The 20,746-nt window shown below is 41.0% G+C and overlaps 1 protein-coding gene across 5 annotated transcripts in view; it reads left to right on the forward strand.

Annotated features, from left to right (window-relative positions):
- The window catches only part of LOC129815687 (TOX high mobility group box family member 2-like), a 238,069-nt gene that overhangs the window by 109,531 nt on the left and 107,792 nt on the right, over positions 1-20,746 (forward strand). The gene's annotated exons all lie outside the window — the stretch shown is intronic.

The following is a 20,746-nucleotide window of genomic DNA, read 5'->3' on the forward strand; positions in this document are numbered from 1 at the left end:
CATATTACATTGAGGCTGTCATGCATCTTGCATGACATCATGCATCTAGGGTGCCGTCTTTCGGATGGGACGTTAAACGGGTGTCCTGACTCTCTGAGGTCATTAAAGATCCCATGGCACTTATTGTAAGAGTAGGGGTGTTAACCCCGGTGTCCTGGCTAAATTCCCAATCTGGCCCTCAAACCATCATGGTCACCTAATAATCCCCAGTTTACAATTGGCTCATTCATCCCCCTCCTCTCCCCTGTAACTATTCCCCAGGTCGTTGCTGCAAATGAGAACGTGTTCTCAGTCAACTTACCTGGTAAAATAACGGTAAAATAAAAAAATTAAAAAAAATAATAATAAATAAAAAAATCTTGGTACAGCATTGCAACACCAGGATATTGGTTTTGATTCCCACGACCACCTATATGTAGAAAATGTATTCACTCAGGACTCTAACTCGCTTTGGATAAAAGTGTCTGCTTAATTGTATATATTATATTTATATTATATATCCAGCAGCATACCACCCTGCATACCACTGCTGGCTTGCTTCTGAAGCTAAGCAGGGTTGGTCCTGGTCAGTCCCTGGATGGGAGACCAGATGCTGCTGGAAGTGGTGTTGGAGGGCCAGTAGGAGGCACTCTTTCCTCTGGTCTAAAAAATATCCCAATGCCCCAGGGCAGTGATTGGGGACACTGTCCTGTATAGGGTGCCGTCTTTCGGATGGGACGTTAAACGGGTGTCCTGACTCTCTGAGGTCATTAAAGATCCCATGGCACTTATCGTAAGAGTAGGGGTGTTAACCCCGGTGTCCTGGCTAAATTCCCAATCTGGCCATCAAACCATCATGGTCACCTAATAATCCCCAGTTTACAATTGGCTCATTCATCCCCCTCCTCTCCCCTGTAACTATTCCCCAGGTCGTTGCTGCAAATGAGAACGTGTTCTCAGTCAACTTACCTGGTAAAATAACGGTAAAATAAATAAATAAATAAAACTTATTTCTCAGATGGTTCAACCTCTTTCCCTCTTGGGTGCATAGTTGATATTGGACCTGACCTAAACTGTGTTTCAGGATGACACATTCTATAATGCAGTCACGCAGAGCAAAAAACGTGGTACAGCCTTTTAAAATCTGATGAAAAAAAGTGCATACTTCAGTATTAAAAAAAAAAACTTTCTCTTAGTTTTGTTTTTCCAGGTTTCGGATTTCGGCAATTTTTTCTGGTTTAGCCCATTTTTTCACACTTTTTTTAATAGAAAAACAGCTAAATGGGATTTTCTTTGTTCCCGACAACGCTTTAAAAAATCAGTGGATGACTTTTGAGGTCTGGGATAAAAAACATTTGAGTGTAGTTTTTTGAGTGTAGTTGCCCTTTAATTCAGTGAGCATGCCTTGGACTGAAGTTTGGTTAGCAGGTTTTCTGTAATGCAGTAAGCGCACGTGATGTGATTCGGCCGCCAATGGAATGGAGTAAAAAGCCAGCAACACTCTATTATTCAGAGCCCCATGAAATGACACCATATACATTGTACAGACCCTACTGAGTATTCCCTACAATACGTTCTTGCTCTAAACCAACATGTAATTCATATACAGTGACTCACATTCGGGCCATTTATTTGACATTGGAACATGATTTAAAACCTGCATTTTATGCAAATGTCACTTAAATATGAACAAATATGAATCCCTGTTAATGTTTAGAAAATTATTTTTAATATATCATGAATAGTTATTGTTGACACTTTTCTACTATTAAGTAGAAAAACTCTTATTTTGAAAAAAAAAACTGTGACCCGAAGTACTTTTTTAGTGTTGCTGACAAGACTCAGCAAAACAGGTAAGTTGACAGCAAAACAGGTAAGTTAACTTTTATTTATTGTCATTTAAATTTGTTTATAGTAGTTAGATTACAAACTGTAGCTACCTCAATCATTATTTCAAGTAATTTCGGTGACTTCACAGCAATCGCTAGCTAGACAAAATGTTGCTAGCTAGCAGGCTCAGCTAAATGCAAATCTTCCTAGATACAGCCACGTCTCATAGTCACGTCATGAGATTTATAAATGCAAGAGGAATATAATAATATGAATTGAATGGAGTTTCCCATCTTCCCATTTGGAGTTTCTGGCGCAGCACAGAAATGCCCTGATCCAGATGGTGGGACAAAGACATTTCCTAACAGACCTGCTAACTTTCTTTGTTGTTACCTTTAAGGTTGGAACCAACATGCAGTACCTCCAGCAGGAATAGAGGCAAGAACCATTTGTCCGACAGGACAAGCTATACTGTTCACAGCCCTGTATAATTGTCACGTCCTGGCCATAGAGAGGCTTTTATTCTCTATTTTGGTTTGGCCAGGGTGGGACTAGGGTGGGCATTCTAGTTTCTTTATTTCTATGTTTTGTATTTCTATGTTTTAGCCAGGTATGGTTCTCAATCGGGGACAGCTGTCTATCGTTGTCTCTGATTGGGAATCATACTTAGGCAGCTTTTTTTCTTTTGGTGTTTGTGGGTAGTTATTTTTGTTAGTGGCACTATAGCCCTGTTAAGCTTCAGAGTTGTTTCTTCGTTTCTTGTTTTGTTGGCGACATTTACAATAATTAAAGAAAATGTACGCTCACCACGCTGCACCTTGGTCTCCTTCCAACGACGGTCGTGACAGAACAACCCACCACAAAAAAACCAAGCAGCGTGGTCAGGAGGAATGGACGTGGGAGGAGATTTTGAATGTGAAAGAATCCTGGACATGGGAGGAGATTCTGGCGGGGAAGAATCGCCTGCTCTGGGAGCAGGTGGAAGCAGCGAGGAAAGCAGAGGCAGCTAGAAAAAGGGCCCAGGATTACACAGGGTCACGGCTGGCACTAAAGACCGGGAGGACACTCCCCCCCCAAAATTGGGGAGGGGGGGTACACGAGGAGATTGGCTGAGTCAGGTTGGAGACCTGAGCCAACTCCTCGTGCTTACCGTAGCGAGGGTGGTACTGGTCAGGCACCATGTTATGCGGTGGAGGGCACGGTGTCTCCAGTGCGCGTTCACAGCCTGGTGCGCTACCAGGATGGGTGCTGCCGGCTCAGCGCATCTGGCCGCCAGTGCATCTCTACGGCCCAGGATATCCTGCGCCGGCTCCGCGCACTGTGTCTCCGGTGCGTCTGCACAGCCCAGTGCATCCTGTGCCAGCACCCCGCCTTTGCCGGGCGAAGGTAACCATCCAGCCAGGACGGGTTGTGCGGGCTCTACGCTCGAGACCTCCAGTGCGCCTCCACGGCCCAGTGTATCCGGTGCCTACTCCCAGAACCAGGCCTCCTGTATGTCTCCCCAGCCTGGTGAGTCCTGTGCCTGCTCCCAGAACCAGGCCTCCTGTATGTCTCCCCAGATTGGTAAGCCCTGTGGCAGCTCCACGCACCAGGCTGCCTAGACGTCTCCTCACTCCAGTGATGATCCATGGCACGAAGCCTCCAGTGATGATCCATGGCACGAAGCCTCCAGTGATGATCCATGGCATGAAGCCTGTACAAATAAAAGGAAGAAAAAAAACAAGTCTTTAATCTTTATTTGATTTAGCTGTTAGTGATAATTCACTGTGTTTTTTTGTGTGTGTTTACGTCATTCCTGCAGTCAGCATGCCAATTACACACGTCCTCAAAATATGTGGCATTGTGTTGTGTGACAAAACTGCACATTTTAGAGTGTCCTTTTATTGTCTTCAGCACAAGGTACACCTGTGTAATGATCATGCTGTTTAATCAGTTTCTTGATATGCCACACCTGTCAGGTAAAAGAGAGAAATGCTAACAGTGATGTAAACAACTTTGTTCACAACATTTGAGAGAAATAAGCTTTTTGTGCATATGGAACATTTCTGGGATATTTTATTTCAGCTCACTTACATGTTGCGTTTATATTTTTGTTCAGTGTGTAATCATGAGGAATGTGGTTCCTCGCTCTACAATTGACAGGCGAACTGCGGTTGAGAAATTAAGAGTTCCAATCCACCAATTTTTCACATTTGTGTTTTTTCATCAGTAATGATTGCTTATGGGTACCTTCATGTCTCTTTCTAAGAGACTCTTTCCCATTATATACAAAAAATCATAATTAAAATCGAAGTCAATTGCTTTCTTTTATCCATTTAACATAAGAACAATGGATAAGAAAGATTTTAATTTCATATGTCTTCCACACTCAATCCATGCAAACTTTTCTCCCTGAATTATCTCTCTCAGCCCTGCTTCAGGGTTCAATGGGGAACAGTGCAATATTGTTGGTGGGCTCCTTTTTTAATTACAATAGAGATTCTATTGATGTTTCCAACCACATGTCCTAAATAATTTATCAAGCGGAAGACTGCTAACAAAGCATTTCTACGAAACCCATCTGGTTTCAGGGCCAAGAACCATACGTTATCTAAAGTGAATATTGTAAATGGTGCTCTGCGGAGAGCCCACGTACAAATCATCCAAATGAGCTACTTGTCAGGGAGGCTGGAGGTAGTAAAGATATATATCCACTTTCATTCGACTCTCTGTCGCTAGAATTAAACTGTACATGCTAAATCTGCACGTCAAGGTTATTTATAAAATGGAAGGGAATGAGGGACACAGGAAACGTTTCATAAATGTTCAAATAGTGGTGATTTCAGAAGTCGATAGCCTACACACAGCTGATAGGCTACAGACAGCCGATCGACTACAGACAGACGATAGCCTACAGACAGGCGATAGGCTACAGACAGACGATAGCCTACAGACAGACGATAGGCTACACACAGACGATAGGCTACAGACAGACGATAGCCTACAGACAGACGATAGGCTACAGACAGCCGATAGCCTACAGACAGACAATAGCCTACAGACAGATTCAACAGCCGATAGCCTACAGACAACTGATAGGATCTCAGATTTTATAAAAGCATTCCACGATACACCATCATTTACTTTTATTCACATGTAGTTATTCAAATGAAAGATCCTTTCTGTCTGTTACTTCTTCCTGTGAAGTATTGCTACCAAACTGTAACTACATGGAGAGTGCAACCACTTAACAGTGTGAAGGAAACCAGAAGTTTTTCCATTGTACTTATCAGGTGCTGAGTTAAAAGCAGTACTGTCAGGTTGCAGTAAGTTTGCAGCCATGTTCATTTCCCCTCCTCTCTATCTCTATATCTCTCTGTCTCTCTACCAGGGGTTCAGTTAAAAGTAGGTTCTGCGCTGCTTCCGCCCTCCCCCTCAACCCCTTTCAGCCAAAATAACCTCACTCAACTCCACTCGTGCTCTTCCCCTTTCTCCTTCCTGTCAAGGTGCACAGAGCCCCCCCACCTCCCTACTCCTACTCCTCCTCCACCCCCATCCCCCTTTCTTCTTTTTTAAGTATTTTTTATCATAAACCTGTCGTTCTTGTTTTTTTGAAGACCTCAGCAGGAGGGCATGACCTTAGTGAAGACCTGTTGTTGTCCTTACTAGAGACATGACCTTCACCTAGCGAAGACCTGTTGTTGTCCTTACTAGAGACATGACCTTCACCTGGTGAAGACCTGTTGTTGTCCTTACTAGAGACATGACCTTCACCTGGCGAAGACCTGTTGTTGTCCTTACTAGAGACATGACCTTCACCTAGTGAAGACCTGTTGTTGTCCTTACTAGAGACATGACCTTCACCTAGCGAAGACCTGTTGTTGTCCTTACTAGAGACATGACCTTCACCTGGTGAAGACCTGTTGTTGTCCTTACTAGAGACATGACCTTCACCTGGCGAAGACCTGTTGTTGTCCTTACTAGAGACATGACCTTCACCTAGTGAAGACCTGTTGTTGTCCTTACTAGAGACATGACCTTCACCTAGTGAAGACCTGTTGTTGTCCTTACTAGAGACATGACCTTCACCTGGCGAAGCCCTGTTGTTGTCCTTACTAGAGACATGACCTTCACCTAGTGAAGACCTGTTGTTGTCCTTACTAGAGACATGACCTTCACCTAGTGAAGACCTGTTGTTGTCCTTACTAGAGACATGACCTTCACCTAGTGAAGACCTGTTGTTGTCCTTACTAGAGACATGACCTTCACCTAGTGAAGACCTGTTGTTGTCCTTACTAGAGACATGACTTTCACCTAGTGAAGACCTGTTGTTGTCCTTACTAGAGACATGACCTTCACCTAGCGAAGACCTGTTGTTGTCCTTACTAGAGACATGACCTTCACCTAGTGAAGACCTGTTGTTGTCCTTACTAGAGACATGACCTTCACCTAGTGAAGACCTGTTGTTGTCCTTACTAGAGACATGACTTTCACCTAGTGAAGACCTGTTGTTGTGCTTACTAGAGACATGACCTTCCCCTAGTGAAGACCTGTTGTTGTCCTTACTAGAGACATGACCTTCACCTAGCGAAGACCTGTTGTTGTCCTTACTAGAGACATGACCTTCACCTGGCGAAGACCTGTTGTTGTCCTTACTAGAGACATGACCTTCACCTAGTGAAGACCTGTTGTTGTCCTTACTAGAGACATGACCTTCACCTAGTGAAGACCTGTTGTTGTCCTTACTAGAAACACACAATACTGCAGTGTCACCTACTAGTTGCCCAAGGTGGTTCGTTGTGTTCACTTTGTAAAATAGTTGAACTAAGCTCATGAGGCATTTATTTATAGGCATTTATATTCTTTAGGAATCAATTAGGATTAAGCTTACGTCCAAAAAATATATGTACCAATCCTAGATTTCCCCTGAAAGAAAATCACTGAGGATGACAGAGACTTACAATAACAGAAACAACAGTCAACATAACTTTGAACTTTGAAAGCTGTGAAAATACTGTACTTACTTAATGTATAGGACTTAATAGGGTTGAACACAAATTATTCACAGTATGTCTTAAAGAATGTCAAATGAAAGAGGCATCATAAGGAATTTGGAATAAGTCACAGTTATGGATGGGGGAGAACAGAAACTGCAACACAGAAGTCTTGAAGGAGAAGTTAAGTATTTTATAACTTATAGTTAGATGGTTCGTCCCCCTTGAGAGTAGCTAGCAGTGGCTAATGTTTATAGTGGCTGTTTAAAGAAAAAACGAACCATGGATTACAGATTCTCCTGGACCGTAGACTAATTTCAGGGTGAGGAATCATTTAACATAAAGTTGTAAAATAGTGAACATCCCCTTTAAAGCCTGTAGAACAGCACCCTGTCTTGACCACTAGCTAGTCGGATTGGCCAACAACCCTTATCTAATTGAAGCAGAGACTGTACTGTTGTAGCCATGGGATCTACTTTTATGGTCCTCCACAGCATGTGCCTTCGTCCCAAATGGCACCCTATTCACTACCAGTGGTGGAAAAAGTACTCAATTGTCATACTTGAGTAAAAGTAAAGATACCTTAAAAGAAAATGACTCAAGTAAAAGTGAAAGTCACCCAGTAAAATACTAATCACTCCTCTTTCACCCCAGCTGCCAAACTAACCCTGATTCAGATGACCATCCTACCCATGCTAGATTATGGAGACATCATTTATAGATCAGCAGATAAGGGTGCTCTCGAGCGGCTAGATGTTCTTTACCATTCGGCCATCACATGTGTCCTTATAGGACACATCACTGCACTCTATACTCCTCTGTAAACTGGTCATCTCTGTATACCCATCGCAAGACCCACTGGTTGATGCTTATTTATAAAACCCTCTTAGGCCTCACTCCCCCTATCTGAGATATCAACTGCAGCTCTCATCCTCCACATACAACACCCGTTCTGCCAGTCACATTCTGTTATAGGTCCCCAAAGCACACACATCCCTGAGTCGCTCGTCTTTTCAGTTTGCTGCAGCTAGCGATTGGAACGAGCTGCAACAAACACTCAAACTGGACAGTTTTATCTCAATCTCTTCATTGAAAGACTCAATCATGGACACTCTTACTGACAGTTGTGGCTGCTTTGAGTGGTGTATTGTTGTCTCTACCTTCTTGACCTTTGTGCTCCTGTCTGTGCCCAATAATGTTTGTACCATGTTTTGTGCTGCTACCATGTTGTGTTGCTACCATGTTGTTGTCATGTTGTGTTGCTACCATGCTGTATTGTCATGTGTTGCTGCCTTGCTATGTTGTTGTCTTATGTCTCTCTTTATGTAGTGTTGTGTTGTCTCTCTTGTCGTGATGTGTATTTTGTTCTGTATATATATGTTTTGTTTTTTTTGTTGTTGTTTTTTAATCCCAGCCCCCGTCTTCGCAGCAGGTCTTTTGCCTTTTGGTAGGCCATCATTGTAAATAACAATTTGTTCTTAACTGACTTGCCTAGTTCAATAAAGGTTAAATAAATAAATAAAATGAATAAATACAAATAAAATTGAGTAAAAGTCTAAAAGTATTTGGTTTTAATTGTATTTAACAAAAGTACAAGTATAAATCATTTAAAATGTCTTATATTAAGCAAACCAGACAACACGATGTTCTTGTTTTTTTAATTTACGGAAAGCCAAGGGCACAGTTCAACACCCAAACCAAGCATTTGTGTTTAGTGAGTCTGCCAGATCAGAGGCAGTAGGGATGACCAGGGATGTTCTCTTGATAAGTGTGTGAATTAAACAATTGTCCTGTCCTGCTAAGCATTCAAAATGTAACCAGTACTTTTGGGTGTCAGGGAAAATGTAAGGAGTAAAAAGTACATTATTTTCTTCAGGAATGTAGTGGAGTAAAAGTAAAAGTATTTTTACTTAAGTACTTTACTCCACTGTTCACTACTTAGTGCACTACTTTTGACCAGGGCCCATATAGGGAATAGGGAGCCATTTGGGACCATTGGGACACAGAATGGGCCTCAACACAGTAAACAATGCAGCCCAGTGTGCAACATACATGGCCATTGTTTCTCTGTTCTGGGTATGTTACCATAGCCACTGTCTGGTGGTGTTGTTGTTGTCCTTGTAGCTTTTCCAACTCTGACATGATATATGGTAAGGGACTCAATGTCTCCAACTGGGATGACAGGTTATTTTTTCTCTCCGTCTTTCTTTTCCTGGTTGATTTGGAGAGCTTGCATATTCAATTATGTAGAGAGTGAGAGATGGAGTGTGCTCTGCCATATTAATATTGCATGAGCACTATTCTATACAGGATATCTAAGAGACTGCCTATTAGAGCTAGCCCAGGAAGAATACCATATGTAGTGTGTGTTTGTGTGTGAGACAGAGAGTGTGTGTGTGTGTGTGCGCATCTGTGTGTGTGTGTGTGTGTGTGTGTGTGTGTGTGTGTGTCTGTATGCGCGCGTGTGTGTTTGTGAGTGTGTGTGTGTGTGTGCGTGTGTGTGCGTCTGTGTGTGCGTGCGTGTGTGTTTGTGCGTGTGTGTGTCTGTATGCGCGCGTGTGTGTTCGTGAGTGTGTGTGTGTGTGTGTGTGTGCGTGTGTGTGCGTCTGTGTGTGCGTGCGTGTGTGTGTCTGTATGCGCGCGTGTGTGTTCGTGAGTGTGTGCGTCTGTGTGTGCGTGCGTGTGTGTGTATGTGCGTGTTTCTTTACCCCACTGGTGATTCAATGGAGGTGGTGGTTATAATGAATGTTTTCCAGATTTCATTTGGTGTCGATAATAAGAGTGAGTCATTTGTTCAATATTGTAGTGTTTGTTTATCTCCATGTATTTTAGATTGCACATCCAATTTGTTTCCAATTGCAGCATGAGTGATACTCTGTGGTACTTGCGCTAAGAATGGAAATTGTAAACTAAACAAACAAACAAACAACTAAACATGCAAACATATACTATCTGGGTTTTTTCTCTCTCCATGCGAATCGGTAGAACCAAAACAATCTTGTTATAGATCATAAAATAATTATGCTGTAACCATAACAATGACGGGATGACAGAATTTCGCATGACATCATTATATTTGCTGGTTGACTTCAATGCTATATATACAGTAGTTGTCAACACTACAGGTCTCATTGGTTAAGACAATTCCTCAGAGTTTTCTTGGGGTTTGGCAAAAATGTGGAGGTTTTAGTGGCTGTTATGGGAATTATACTGAACTGGCTTCTGTAGCCTAGCGTTGCGTCACACCAGACCTGGGTTCAAATACTATGTGCAATCATTTTATATACTTTATCTGTGCTTGCTTTTCTTAATGGAACAATAAAATAATCCCCAAACTGCAAACCCCACCCATCTAGCACTCCAGACAGGCTAGAGCAAAGGCTCACAGCAAATTAAAGATTTCGAATAGTAATTGAACCCAGGTCTGTATCACACAGAATGCACCACAGTGCTTTAAAGAGATCCCAACGCCACAGTAAGACACATTAAACTGGCTAGCGGAAGCTAGCGGAAGAGCCATACCAGTGTTCCCAGTCAATTTCCCCTAGTAGAGCCAGCCAGACATCTGAACACCAACACAGTAGGCTACAGAGAGGCTGGTGTTTTAGGCTGGCTAACAAGCCCTTCAATGACCTTACATCACCAGCTGGATTTCTTAAAGAAGTCTAAGCGTGACTCTCTTCAGTAATATCATCGCTCACGCCTCAAAGACTCTGGATAAAGGCCCACTTTCCTTCGCTGAAATGTAACAAATGTGTGAGAAAAAAAACACATCACAGCCAAAACCATGCTTCCAAGAGAGAGGGAGATGGAGAAGGATAGAGAGAGAGAGAGAGACATTGGGGGAGGGGGGATATGGAGAGATAGAGAGAAGTGGAGAGATGGATAGAAAGAGAGAGGAGAGCCAGGATAGGCAGAGATGGATGGATGCATATAAAGAGAGGGACAGAGAAGAAGAGATTAGAGTGAGGATAGAGGGAGAGATAGAAAAAGAGAGAGAGATGAGAGACCCAACACCTCCCCCTCTGCCAGATTTATTAATGTAGTCGGCTTTCTCTTAAATTCAAACAGCAAGAAAAGGAGAGACAGAGCGAAAAGGAAAAGCAGCAAGCCCTAGCTTTAGAAAGAAAGAGAAAATACCTGCCATCTATCTAGTAGTGATCTGTAAATATTACATGAGCTCCACATTCGCTCACTGGTTTGGTATTATTTCCACTGGATGGGTATATTATTTTAGAAACTGTGCCTTGTTTATCGCGATACATGACCTAGTTCCAGGCAGCGAACTCTCTCTCTCTCCATATCTCTGTCAGTCTCCCCCTTCTCTCTCTCTCCCTCTCTCTCTCTCCCCTCCCTCTCCCTTTCTCTCCCTTTCTCTCACTCTCTCTCTCTCTCACTTTTTCTCTCTCTCTCACTATCGGTGAGATCTCAAATGGCTGTCCCTGCTGAACAATTGCAACACAAAATAAACCCAAATGGAGATGTTTGTAGAAAACAACATGTGTGTAATTAAGGCTTAAGGAGCCCTTGTCAGGGTGGAATGTGCAATTAGATTGATAATAGAACATTGCGTCTGAATGGCAGGCCGTAATGGCTGCTGGTTGAGAAATAAGCAGCAGTGCTGCTGCAGTGAATGTAGAATTATGGTGCCTCTTGACAAGAGAGGGAAGAGAGTACAGTACTGTTGGACACATTTCCATGTAAATGTAGGGGTGTTGGCTAGGCAAGAGTGCTATGTATGTGTGGAGAAAGGTAGTGCAGAACAGTGTTGTGCACCATAAGGCTTGAAATGAGTGTACAGTGCTTTGGAAAACTGGTGCAGCTGTAGAGAGGGTGAGACAGTTCAGTTGTAGACCGTTAAAACCTATGATTTATATATATACTTGATGGTGTCCTGGTGCGCAGTTTTGAAGCCACGGCACCTCCATCTTGCCACTCCCCCAACATTGTAAAAAATATTTGGAAGCTGTAGAAATTAATTAATTTATGTCTACATTTGTTTTTGTCACATTTATTCTATTACAGACACATTAATGCATGTGTGAGCTAAACATGCAAAAATGTATACAAAATATCTAAAAACATTTTGCTTAAAGTATCTTTTTTCTAGTGTTACTGTTCCCAATACAACAACAAAATTACTTTAATACTTGTAATATTGTCTTTGAAACATTTATTTGAAATACTGTAGAATTCCATGTATTGCTTGGAGGACTGCTCCTTCTGACGAGTGTCAATATGGCCGACCGGTGGCTCAAACCTCTCACTGGCCAATCCAGGTTTTATATACATCACCTTCATTTGCATTTTGTGCATTAACATTCCACACGTCATAATTATTCTTCAAGGTTGAATATTATACATGTAACATAATTATGTATAAAAAGCATCAAAGCCACTCAAGCAGAAGAACAGGTATCTCTGTAACGTTTCCTTTTTTTAATCTTTTATTCTCTCTCAATGACCTCATGACATTTTTCCACTTGAGTTTTCGGAAATTGAGCTTTGCCTTGTAGGCGGAACAGAACAACGCACAAAATACTGTTTTGCTATTTCTGAATTGCTTGACTACTCCCTTGAAGGGAGAGAGAGCCTTTGTTGCCTTCCTTTGGGACTTCCCTCGAAAGGGTCGTAATGTGCCTCGCATTATATAATGCAAGCTGATTTAATATATTTAATGGAATCCACAGACTTGGGCTGTGTTCCAAATGGCACCCTATTCCCTTTAATGCACTATGTTTGACCAGGGACTATATAGGGCATAGGGTGCCATTGGGACGAAGTCTTTATATCAAGAGACCAGTCTTACACAGTTCTGCCATGATGACCCCAACTGCTTAAATAAATGAAACACTCAATATACCTCAAAAAGTGGATTGCTATGCACTTGATTGAAGTACAAGTGAGACTAAGTTTGAGACAAATTTTGACTGCCTGACCACGCCCCTGTCTAGTTGATTTTCATTTGCTCTAATTGTGCATATGACATGTTTTATGGTAATCCTGTTTCAAAATGTATTTTCAATTCCACCTGGTTCATTATTCTGTGTTATGGATAGTAGGGGGTTTCAAGGTTGATGATGTGTTAGCTTTGTTTTCATTGTGTCCAAGGCGAGCACAAAGGCGTGATTGTGCTCGGCCATCTGTAACTCGACACCTACCTAGGGCATTGGTCAGAAGTGGGTTTCAACCCCAGCCTCAAGTGTAATCCAGTATATCAACAAACCCAGTCAATCACAGCCATTCACATGGATCACATGTAGTCCAGTTCAAGGTTTTTTGAAAAATCCAAATTTTCCACATAAAGGGGCTTATTTTTTATTCTTTCTTGTATTTTTTAAATAATCGCTCTCATTATGAGCCAGTCTAGGTGTCATTATGAGCCAGTCTAAGTGTCATTATGAGCAAGTCGAGGTGTCATTATGAGCCGAGCCAGTCGAGGTGTCATTTGAGGAATGACCGGCCTCTTGAAAACCCTCCATGTGACTGACAAGACAGTAAAAAATAGCAATAAACCTAGATGAATATTACATCACATCACTGATTGGAGCAATTAAGCTCATTATTCAAGAGAGAATGGGCGTCTCACGGGGATCCATTTGACCACATGGTTAAACACAGTCCTTATGCAGCTATTTCTCCCGTTTCTCTCCCGTTTCTCAGTGCTTTACAAGCACACACACCATTTGTGTTTGTCTCTCTCTCATTTTAATGTTTATCATCGGAGGGTTTCAGCTGGTCCAATTTATTTATTTTTCAGTCGATAAAGAAACAATTATGTTCCTCCTCAGCAGAGTTTGATGTAATGAAGACCATACTTCATCTGTATAGAGTTATGGCCTGGATAAAAGGGGTGGAGTAGATCTGGGTTCAAATAGTATTTGAATTCTTTCGAACACTCTTAGTGATTACTTTAGCCTGCCTGGAGTGCCAGATGGGCAGGGTTGCACTGTTGCGACTGTTCTATTGGTTTCATTGCACCAGGCAAGCTAATCAAGCCCAGATTTTTTTTTAAAGTAGCTGACCTGAAATAAAATATCCCAGAGAAGTTCCATAAGTACAAAAAGCTTACTTCTCTCAAATTCTGTGCACAAATTTGTTTAAATCCTTGTTACTGGGCATTTCTCCCTTGCCAAGATAATCCATCCACCTGACATGTGTGGCATATCAAGAAGCTGATTAAACAGCATGATTATTACACAGGTGCACTTTGTGCTGGGGACAATAAAAGACCACTTTAAAATGCGCAGGTTTGTCACACAACACAATGCCACAGATATCTCAAGTTTTGAGGGAGCAATTGACATTCTGACTGCAGAAATGCCCACCAGAGCTGAATGTTTCTGTACCATAAGCCCCCTCTCATGTCGTTTTAAAGAATTTGGCCATATGTCCAACCGGTCTCACAACCGCAGACCATGTGTAACCACGCCAGCCCAGGACCTCCACATCCAGCTTCTTCACCTGCGGGATCGTCTGAGACCAGACACCCGTAGAGCTGATGAAACTATGGGTTTGCACAACCAAAGAATTTCTTCACAAACTGTCAGAACCCGTCTCATTGAAGCGCATCTGCGTGCTTGTCGTCCTCAACAGGGTCTTGACCTGACTGCAGTTTGGCATCGTAACCGACTTCAGTGGGCAAATGCTCACCTTCAATGGCCACTGGGGAAGTGTGCTCTTCATGAATAAATCACGGTTTCAACTGGCGTCGTGTGGGCGAGCGATTTGCTGATGTCAACGTTGTGAACAGAGGGCCCCATGTTGGCGGTGGGGTTATGGTTTGGGCAGGTAGGCATCAGCTACGGACAACAAACACAACTGCATTTAATCGATGGAAATTTGAATGCATAGAGATACCGTGACGAGATCCTGAGGCCCATTGTCAGGCCATTCATCCACCACCATCATCCCATATTTCAACATGTTAATGCATGGCCCCATGTCACAAGGATCTGTACACAATTCCTAGAAGCTGTAAATGTCCCAGTCCTTCCATGGCCTGCATAATCACCAGACATGTCACCCATTGAGCCTGTTTGGGATGCTTTAGATTGACGTGTAAGACAGTGTATTCCAGTTACCACCAATATCCAGCAACTCCGCACAGCCATTGAAGAGGAGTGGGACAACATTCCACAGGCCACAATCAACAGCCTGATCAACTCTATGCGAAGGAGATGTCTCTCGCTGCATGAGGCAAATGGTGGTCATGCCAGATACTGACTGGTTTTCTGATCCACGCCCATACTTTTCTTTTGAGGTATCTGTGACCAACAGATGCATATCTGGATCCCCAGTCATGTGGAATCCATAGATTATGGCCTGGTGAATGTATTACAATTGACTGATTTCCCAATATGAACTGCAACTCAGTAAAATCTTTGAAATTGTTGCATGTTGCATTTATATTTTAGTTCACTGTAGTATTTGAACCCAGATCTGAGGTGGAATGGGTATGGCAGTTGAGGTTTGAATATGAACATGGATGGTCATATTTATGATCTTTATTGGGTTCTGTCTTTGTTGAATAGGACAGGTGTTGTTGCATAGGACAAATGTTTCACACAGAGAGACACCCAGATGTGTGGCTACACATATACAGTACACATATACAGTACACATATTCAGTACACATATACAGTACACATATACGCACACACACTAACACCTATAGAAGGGCAAACAGCACATACATTAGAACAAACATACAACACACCCACACACCAACACACACAGCAGAGCAAACACACTGTAGAAGGAACACACACAAACACAGTCAACCAATCCATATCTGCTCAGACCTTCAGTGGTATCTGCCAGTCTCTGAATTCTCTCATGTCCAGTGTCCTGAGACAGGTATTTTGACTGCTGCCTGTTTCCATTTGCACTTAGACTGACAGGCGATCAGTCACGTATGTGTGGAAAATCACGGAATCACATTTTAGTCCCACGAAAGAGAGAGGAGAGGAGAGGAGAGGAGAGGAGAGGAGAGGAGAGGAGAGGAGAGGAGAGGAGAGGAGAGGAGAGGAGAGGAGAGGAGTCTGGGCTCTCCTTTTGTCTTCGTTGCCAGTGTCTAAATGTAAAACATACGTGGCTACATGTATGAACTGTATGATTGTGTGTATAGTGTGTACATCACAGGGAAGACAGCCATCTTGTAAGCCAGGCCATTTCCGAATGGCTGCTGTGTTATACATGTATGCCATTTTGAAGTACTACTATAGATTGGAATGCTCATTTGTGGCTGGGAGCTGTGTGATAGGCTGCGTTCAACTGTTGTTCCATGACCTCAATGCTGTAGTGCGCACTTCCTACATCTAACTGAAAGTGGCTTGGGTTTACGCAAACAGCTGCCTATTTATAGCCTCTCTCTTTATGTGCTTTTTAGCTCAGCAAACTGGAGGGGTTGGTGTCCAATGTGTATCAGTTGTTTGAACAATGAGCTCTATTTCTCCCCACCACCATTCTGGGTTTTATCCAAGCTTTATCTGTCTCGTTCTCACCCCATCTTTCTCTCTACCTCTCTCTCTCTCCCTCTATCTCTCCCTTTCTTCCTATCTCTCTCTTATCTCTCTTATCTCTCTACCTCTCTCGCTCTCCCTCTCTCTCCTTCCATCTCTCCCTTTCTTCCTATCTCTCTCTTATCTCTCTATCTCTCTCTCTCCCTCTCTCTCCTTCCATCGCTCCCTTTCTTCCTATCTCTCTCTTATCTCTCTATCTCTATTTCTCTCTATATATATATTTATATCTCTTTCTCTCTCTATCTCACTCTCTTTCTCTATCTCTCTCTCTCTATCTGTCTCGCTCTTCCTCTCTGTTTTTACTTTTGCAAATGTAACCAATGTAACCATCAACTGTGTCGTGCCTAAGAACGGCCCTTAGCCATGGTATATTAGCCATACTGTATACCACACCACCTCATGCCTTATTGCTTAATTATGCTGTAAAACATTACGCTATTCCATTACACGTGGGTAACACTGAAAGCATCCAGGTATAATGACTTATGATGCGGTTATTGTCATGAGCATGTGTGACTCCTCCGATGTCTGATTTTTGTGGTTATTTGTTTTATACTAATAGTCCTGCCTTTCTGATATAAATATGATATTAATATGATATATATATATATATATATATATCCTCTGGTCTGATGAAACAATAGAACTGTTTGAACATAATGACCATCGTTATGTTTGGAGGAAAAGGGGGGAGGCTTGCAAGCCGAAGAACATAATCCCAACCGTGAAGCACGAGGGTGGCAGCATCATGTTGTTGGGGTGTTTTGCTGCAGGAGGGACTGGTGCACTTCACAAAATAGATGGCATCATGAGTAGGAACATTATGTGGATGTATTGAAGCAACATCTCAAGACATCAGTCAGGAAGTTAAAGGCTGGTCGCAAATGGCTCTTCCAAATGGACAATGACCCCAAGCATACTTCCAAATTTGTGGAAAAATGGCTTAAGGACAACAAAGTCAAGGTATTGAAGTGGCCATCACATAGCCCTGACCTCAATCCTATAGAAAATGTGTGGGCAGAAATGAAAAAGTGTGTGCGAGCAAGGAGGCCTGCAAACCTGACTCAGTTACACCAGCTCTGTCAGAGAGAATGGGCCAAAATTCACCCAACTTATTGTGGGAAGCTTGTGGAAGGCTGCCCGAAACATTTGACAAAAGTTAAACAATTTAAAGGCAATGCTACCAAATACTAATTGAGTATATGTAGACTTCTGACCCACTGGGAATGTGATGAAAGAAATAAAAGCTGAAGTAAATCATTCTCTCTACTATTATTCTGACATTTCACATTCTTAAAATAAGGTGGTGATCCTGACTGATCTAAAACAGAAAATTTTAACTAGGCTTAAGTGTCAGGAATTGTGAAAAACTGAGTTTAAATGTATTTGGCTAAGGTGTATGTAAACTTCTGACTTCAACTGTATATACACAGCATGACAGATATAGTATCTCCAGTTGCTCTGAGAAAGTCCGTGTCATGTGTGAAAACACCAATAACCTCTCACTGACACCATTCTGCTCCATTCATTTCCTGATTGAGAACTCAGAAGTGCTCATGGCCTGTTCTCCTTCCTTCCCGATGGAAGGGAAGAAATTGATTTAATTTTCCTTGTTGTATGCAACCATCATACAATGACTGTGGCCCACAAACGAATGGTTCCATCAAGGAGAAATCATGATGCTGAAAGCACCAAGTCTATCTAACGGATGAATTTCAGAGTGATGAGAAGTAGTGTGACAAATAATATAATTTGTTTTGTCATCTCGTCTCATACAGTAATATTGGTGGGTTTGACAGTGGCGGTATGTAACATGGCAAATGGAACGACACTGGAATATGTGGACTGTAAAGCCCATTGCATATATTTCCCATGCCTACTGTCAGTATACCAGTTTAGATTATATCAGTAAAGAATACTGTCAGTTTACCAGTTTAGGGTATATCAGTAAAGAATACTATCAGTTTACCAGTTTAGGCTATATCAGTAAAGAATACTGACAGTATACCAGTTTAGGCTATATCAGTAAAGAATACTGACAGTATACCAGTTTAGGCTATATCAGTAAAGAATACTGACAGTATACCAGTTTAGGCTATATCAGTAAAGAATACTGACAGTATACCAGTTTAGGCTATATCAGTAAAGAATACTATCAGTATACCAGTTTAGGCTATATCAGTAAAGAATACTATCAGTATACCAGTTTAGGCTATATCAGTACAGAATACTGTCAGTATACCAGTTTAGGCTATATCAGTACAGAATACTGTCAGTATACCAGTTTAGGCTATATCAGTAAAGAATACTATCAGTATAACAGTTTAGGCTATATCAGTAAAGAATACTATCAGTATACCAGTTTAGGCTATATCAGTAAAGAATACTATCAGTATACCAGTTTAGGCTATATCAGTAAAGAATACTATCAGTATACCAGTTTAGGCTATATCAGTAAAGAATACTGACAGTATACCGGTTTAGGCTATATCAGTAAACAATACTATCAGTATACCAGTTTAGGCTATATCAGTAAAGAATACTATCAGTATACCAGTTTAGGCTATATCAGTAAAGAATACTGTCAGTATACCAGTTTAGGCTATATCAGTAAAGAATACTATCAGTATAGCAGTTTAGGCTATATTAGTAAAGAATACTATCAGTATACCAGTTTAGGCTATATCAGTACAGAATACTGTCAGTATACCAGTTTAGGCTATATCAGTAAAGAATACTATCAGTATAACAGTTTAGGCTATATCAGTAAAGAATACTATCAGTATACCAGTTTAGGCTATATCAGTAAAGAATACTGTCAGTATACCAGTTTAGGCTATATCAGTAAAGAATACTATCAGTATACCAGTTTAGGCTATATCAGTAAAGAATACTGACAGTATACCAGTTTAGGCTATATCAGTAAAGAATACTATCAGTATACCAGTTTAGGCTATATCAGTAAAGAATACTGACAGTATACCAGTTTAGGCTATATCAGTAAAGAATACTGACAGTATACCAGTTTAGGCTATATCAGTAAAGAATACTGTCAGTATACCAGTTTAGGCTATATCAGTAAAGAATACTGTCAGTATACCAGTTTAGGCTATATCAGTAAAGAATACTATCAGTATACCAGTTTAGGCTATATTAGTAAAGAATACTATCAGTATACCAGTTTAGGCTATATCAGTAAAGAATACTATCAGTATACCAGTTTAGGCTATATCAGTAAAGAATACTATCAGTATACCAGTTTAGGCTATATCAGTAAAGAATACTATCAGTATACCAGTTTAGGCTATATTAGTAAAGAATACTATCAGTATACCAGTTTAGGCTATATCAGTAAAGAATACTATCAGTATACCAGTTTAGGCTATATCAGTAAAGAATACTATCAGTATACCAGTTTAGGCTATATCAGTAAAGAATACTGTCAGTATACCAGTTTAGGCTATATCAGTAAAGAATACTATCAGTATACCAGTTTAGGCTATATCAGTAAAGAATACTATCAGTATACCAGTTTAGGCTATATCAGTAAAGAATACTATCAGTATACCAGTTTAGGCTATATCAGTAAAGAATACTATCAGTATACCAGTTTAGGCTATATCAGTAAAGAATACTATCAGTATACCAGTTTAGGCTATATCAGTAAAGAATACTATCAGTATACCAGTTTAGGCTATATCAGTAAAGAATACTGACAGTATACCAGTTTAGGCTATATCAGTAAAGAATACTATCAGTATACCAGTTTAGGCTATATCAGTAAAGAATACTATCAGTATACCAGTTTAGGCTATATCAGTAAAGAATACTATCAGTTTACCAGTTTAGGCTATATCAGTAAAGAATACTATCAGTATACCAGTTTAGGCTATATCAGTAAAGAATACTGACAGTATACCAGTTTAGGCTATATCAGTAAAGAATACTATCAGTATACCAGTTTAGGCTATATCAGTAAAGAATACTGACAGTATACCAGTTTAGGCTATATCAGTAAAGAATACTATCAGTATACCAGTTTAGGCTATATCAGTAAAGAATACTGTCAGTATACCAGTTTAGGCTATATCAGTAAAGAATACTATCAGTATACCAGTTTAGGCTATATTAGTAAAGAATACTATCAGTATACCAGTTTAGGCTATATTAGTAAAGAATACTATCAGTATACCAGTTTAGGCTATATTAGTAAAGAATACTATCAGTATACCAGTTTAGGCTATATCAGTAAAGAATACTGACAGTATACCACTTTAGGCTATATCAGTAAAGAATACTATCAGTATACCAGTTTAGGCTATATCAGTAAAGAATACTATCAGTATACCAGTTTAGGCTATATCAGTAAAGAATACTATCAGTATACCAGTTTAGGCTATATCAGTAAAGAATACTATCAGTATACCAGTTTAGGCTATA

This window comes from Salvelinus fontinalis, chromosome 18 (genome assembly GCF_029448725.1).
Source record: "Salvelinus fontinalis isolate EN_2023a chromosome 18, ASM2944872v1, whole genome shotgun sequence".
NCBI lineage: Eukaryota > Metazoa > Chordata > Actinopteri > Salmoniformes > Salmonidae > Salvelinus > Salvelinus fontinalis.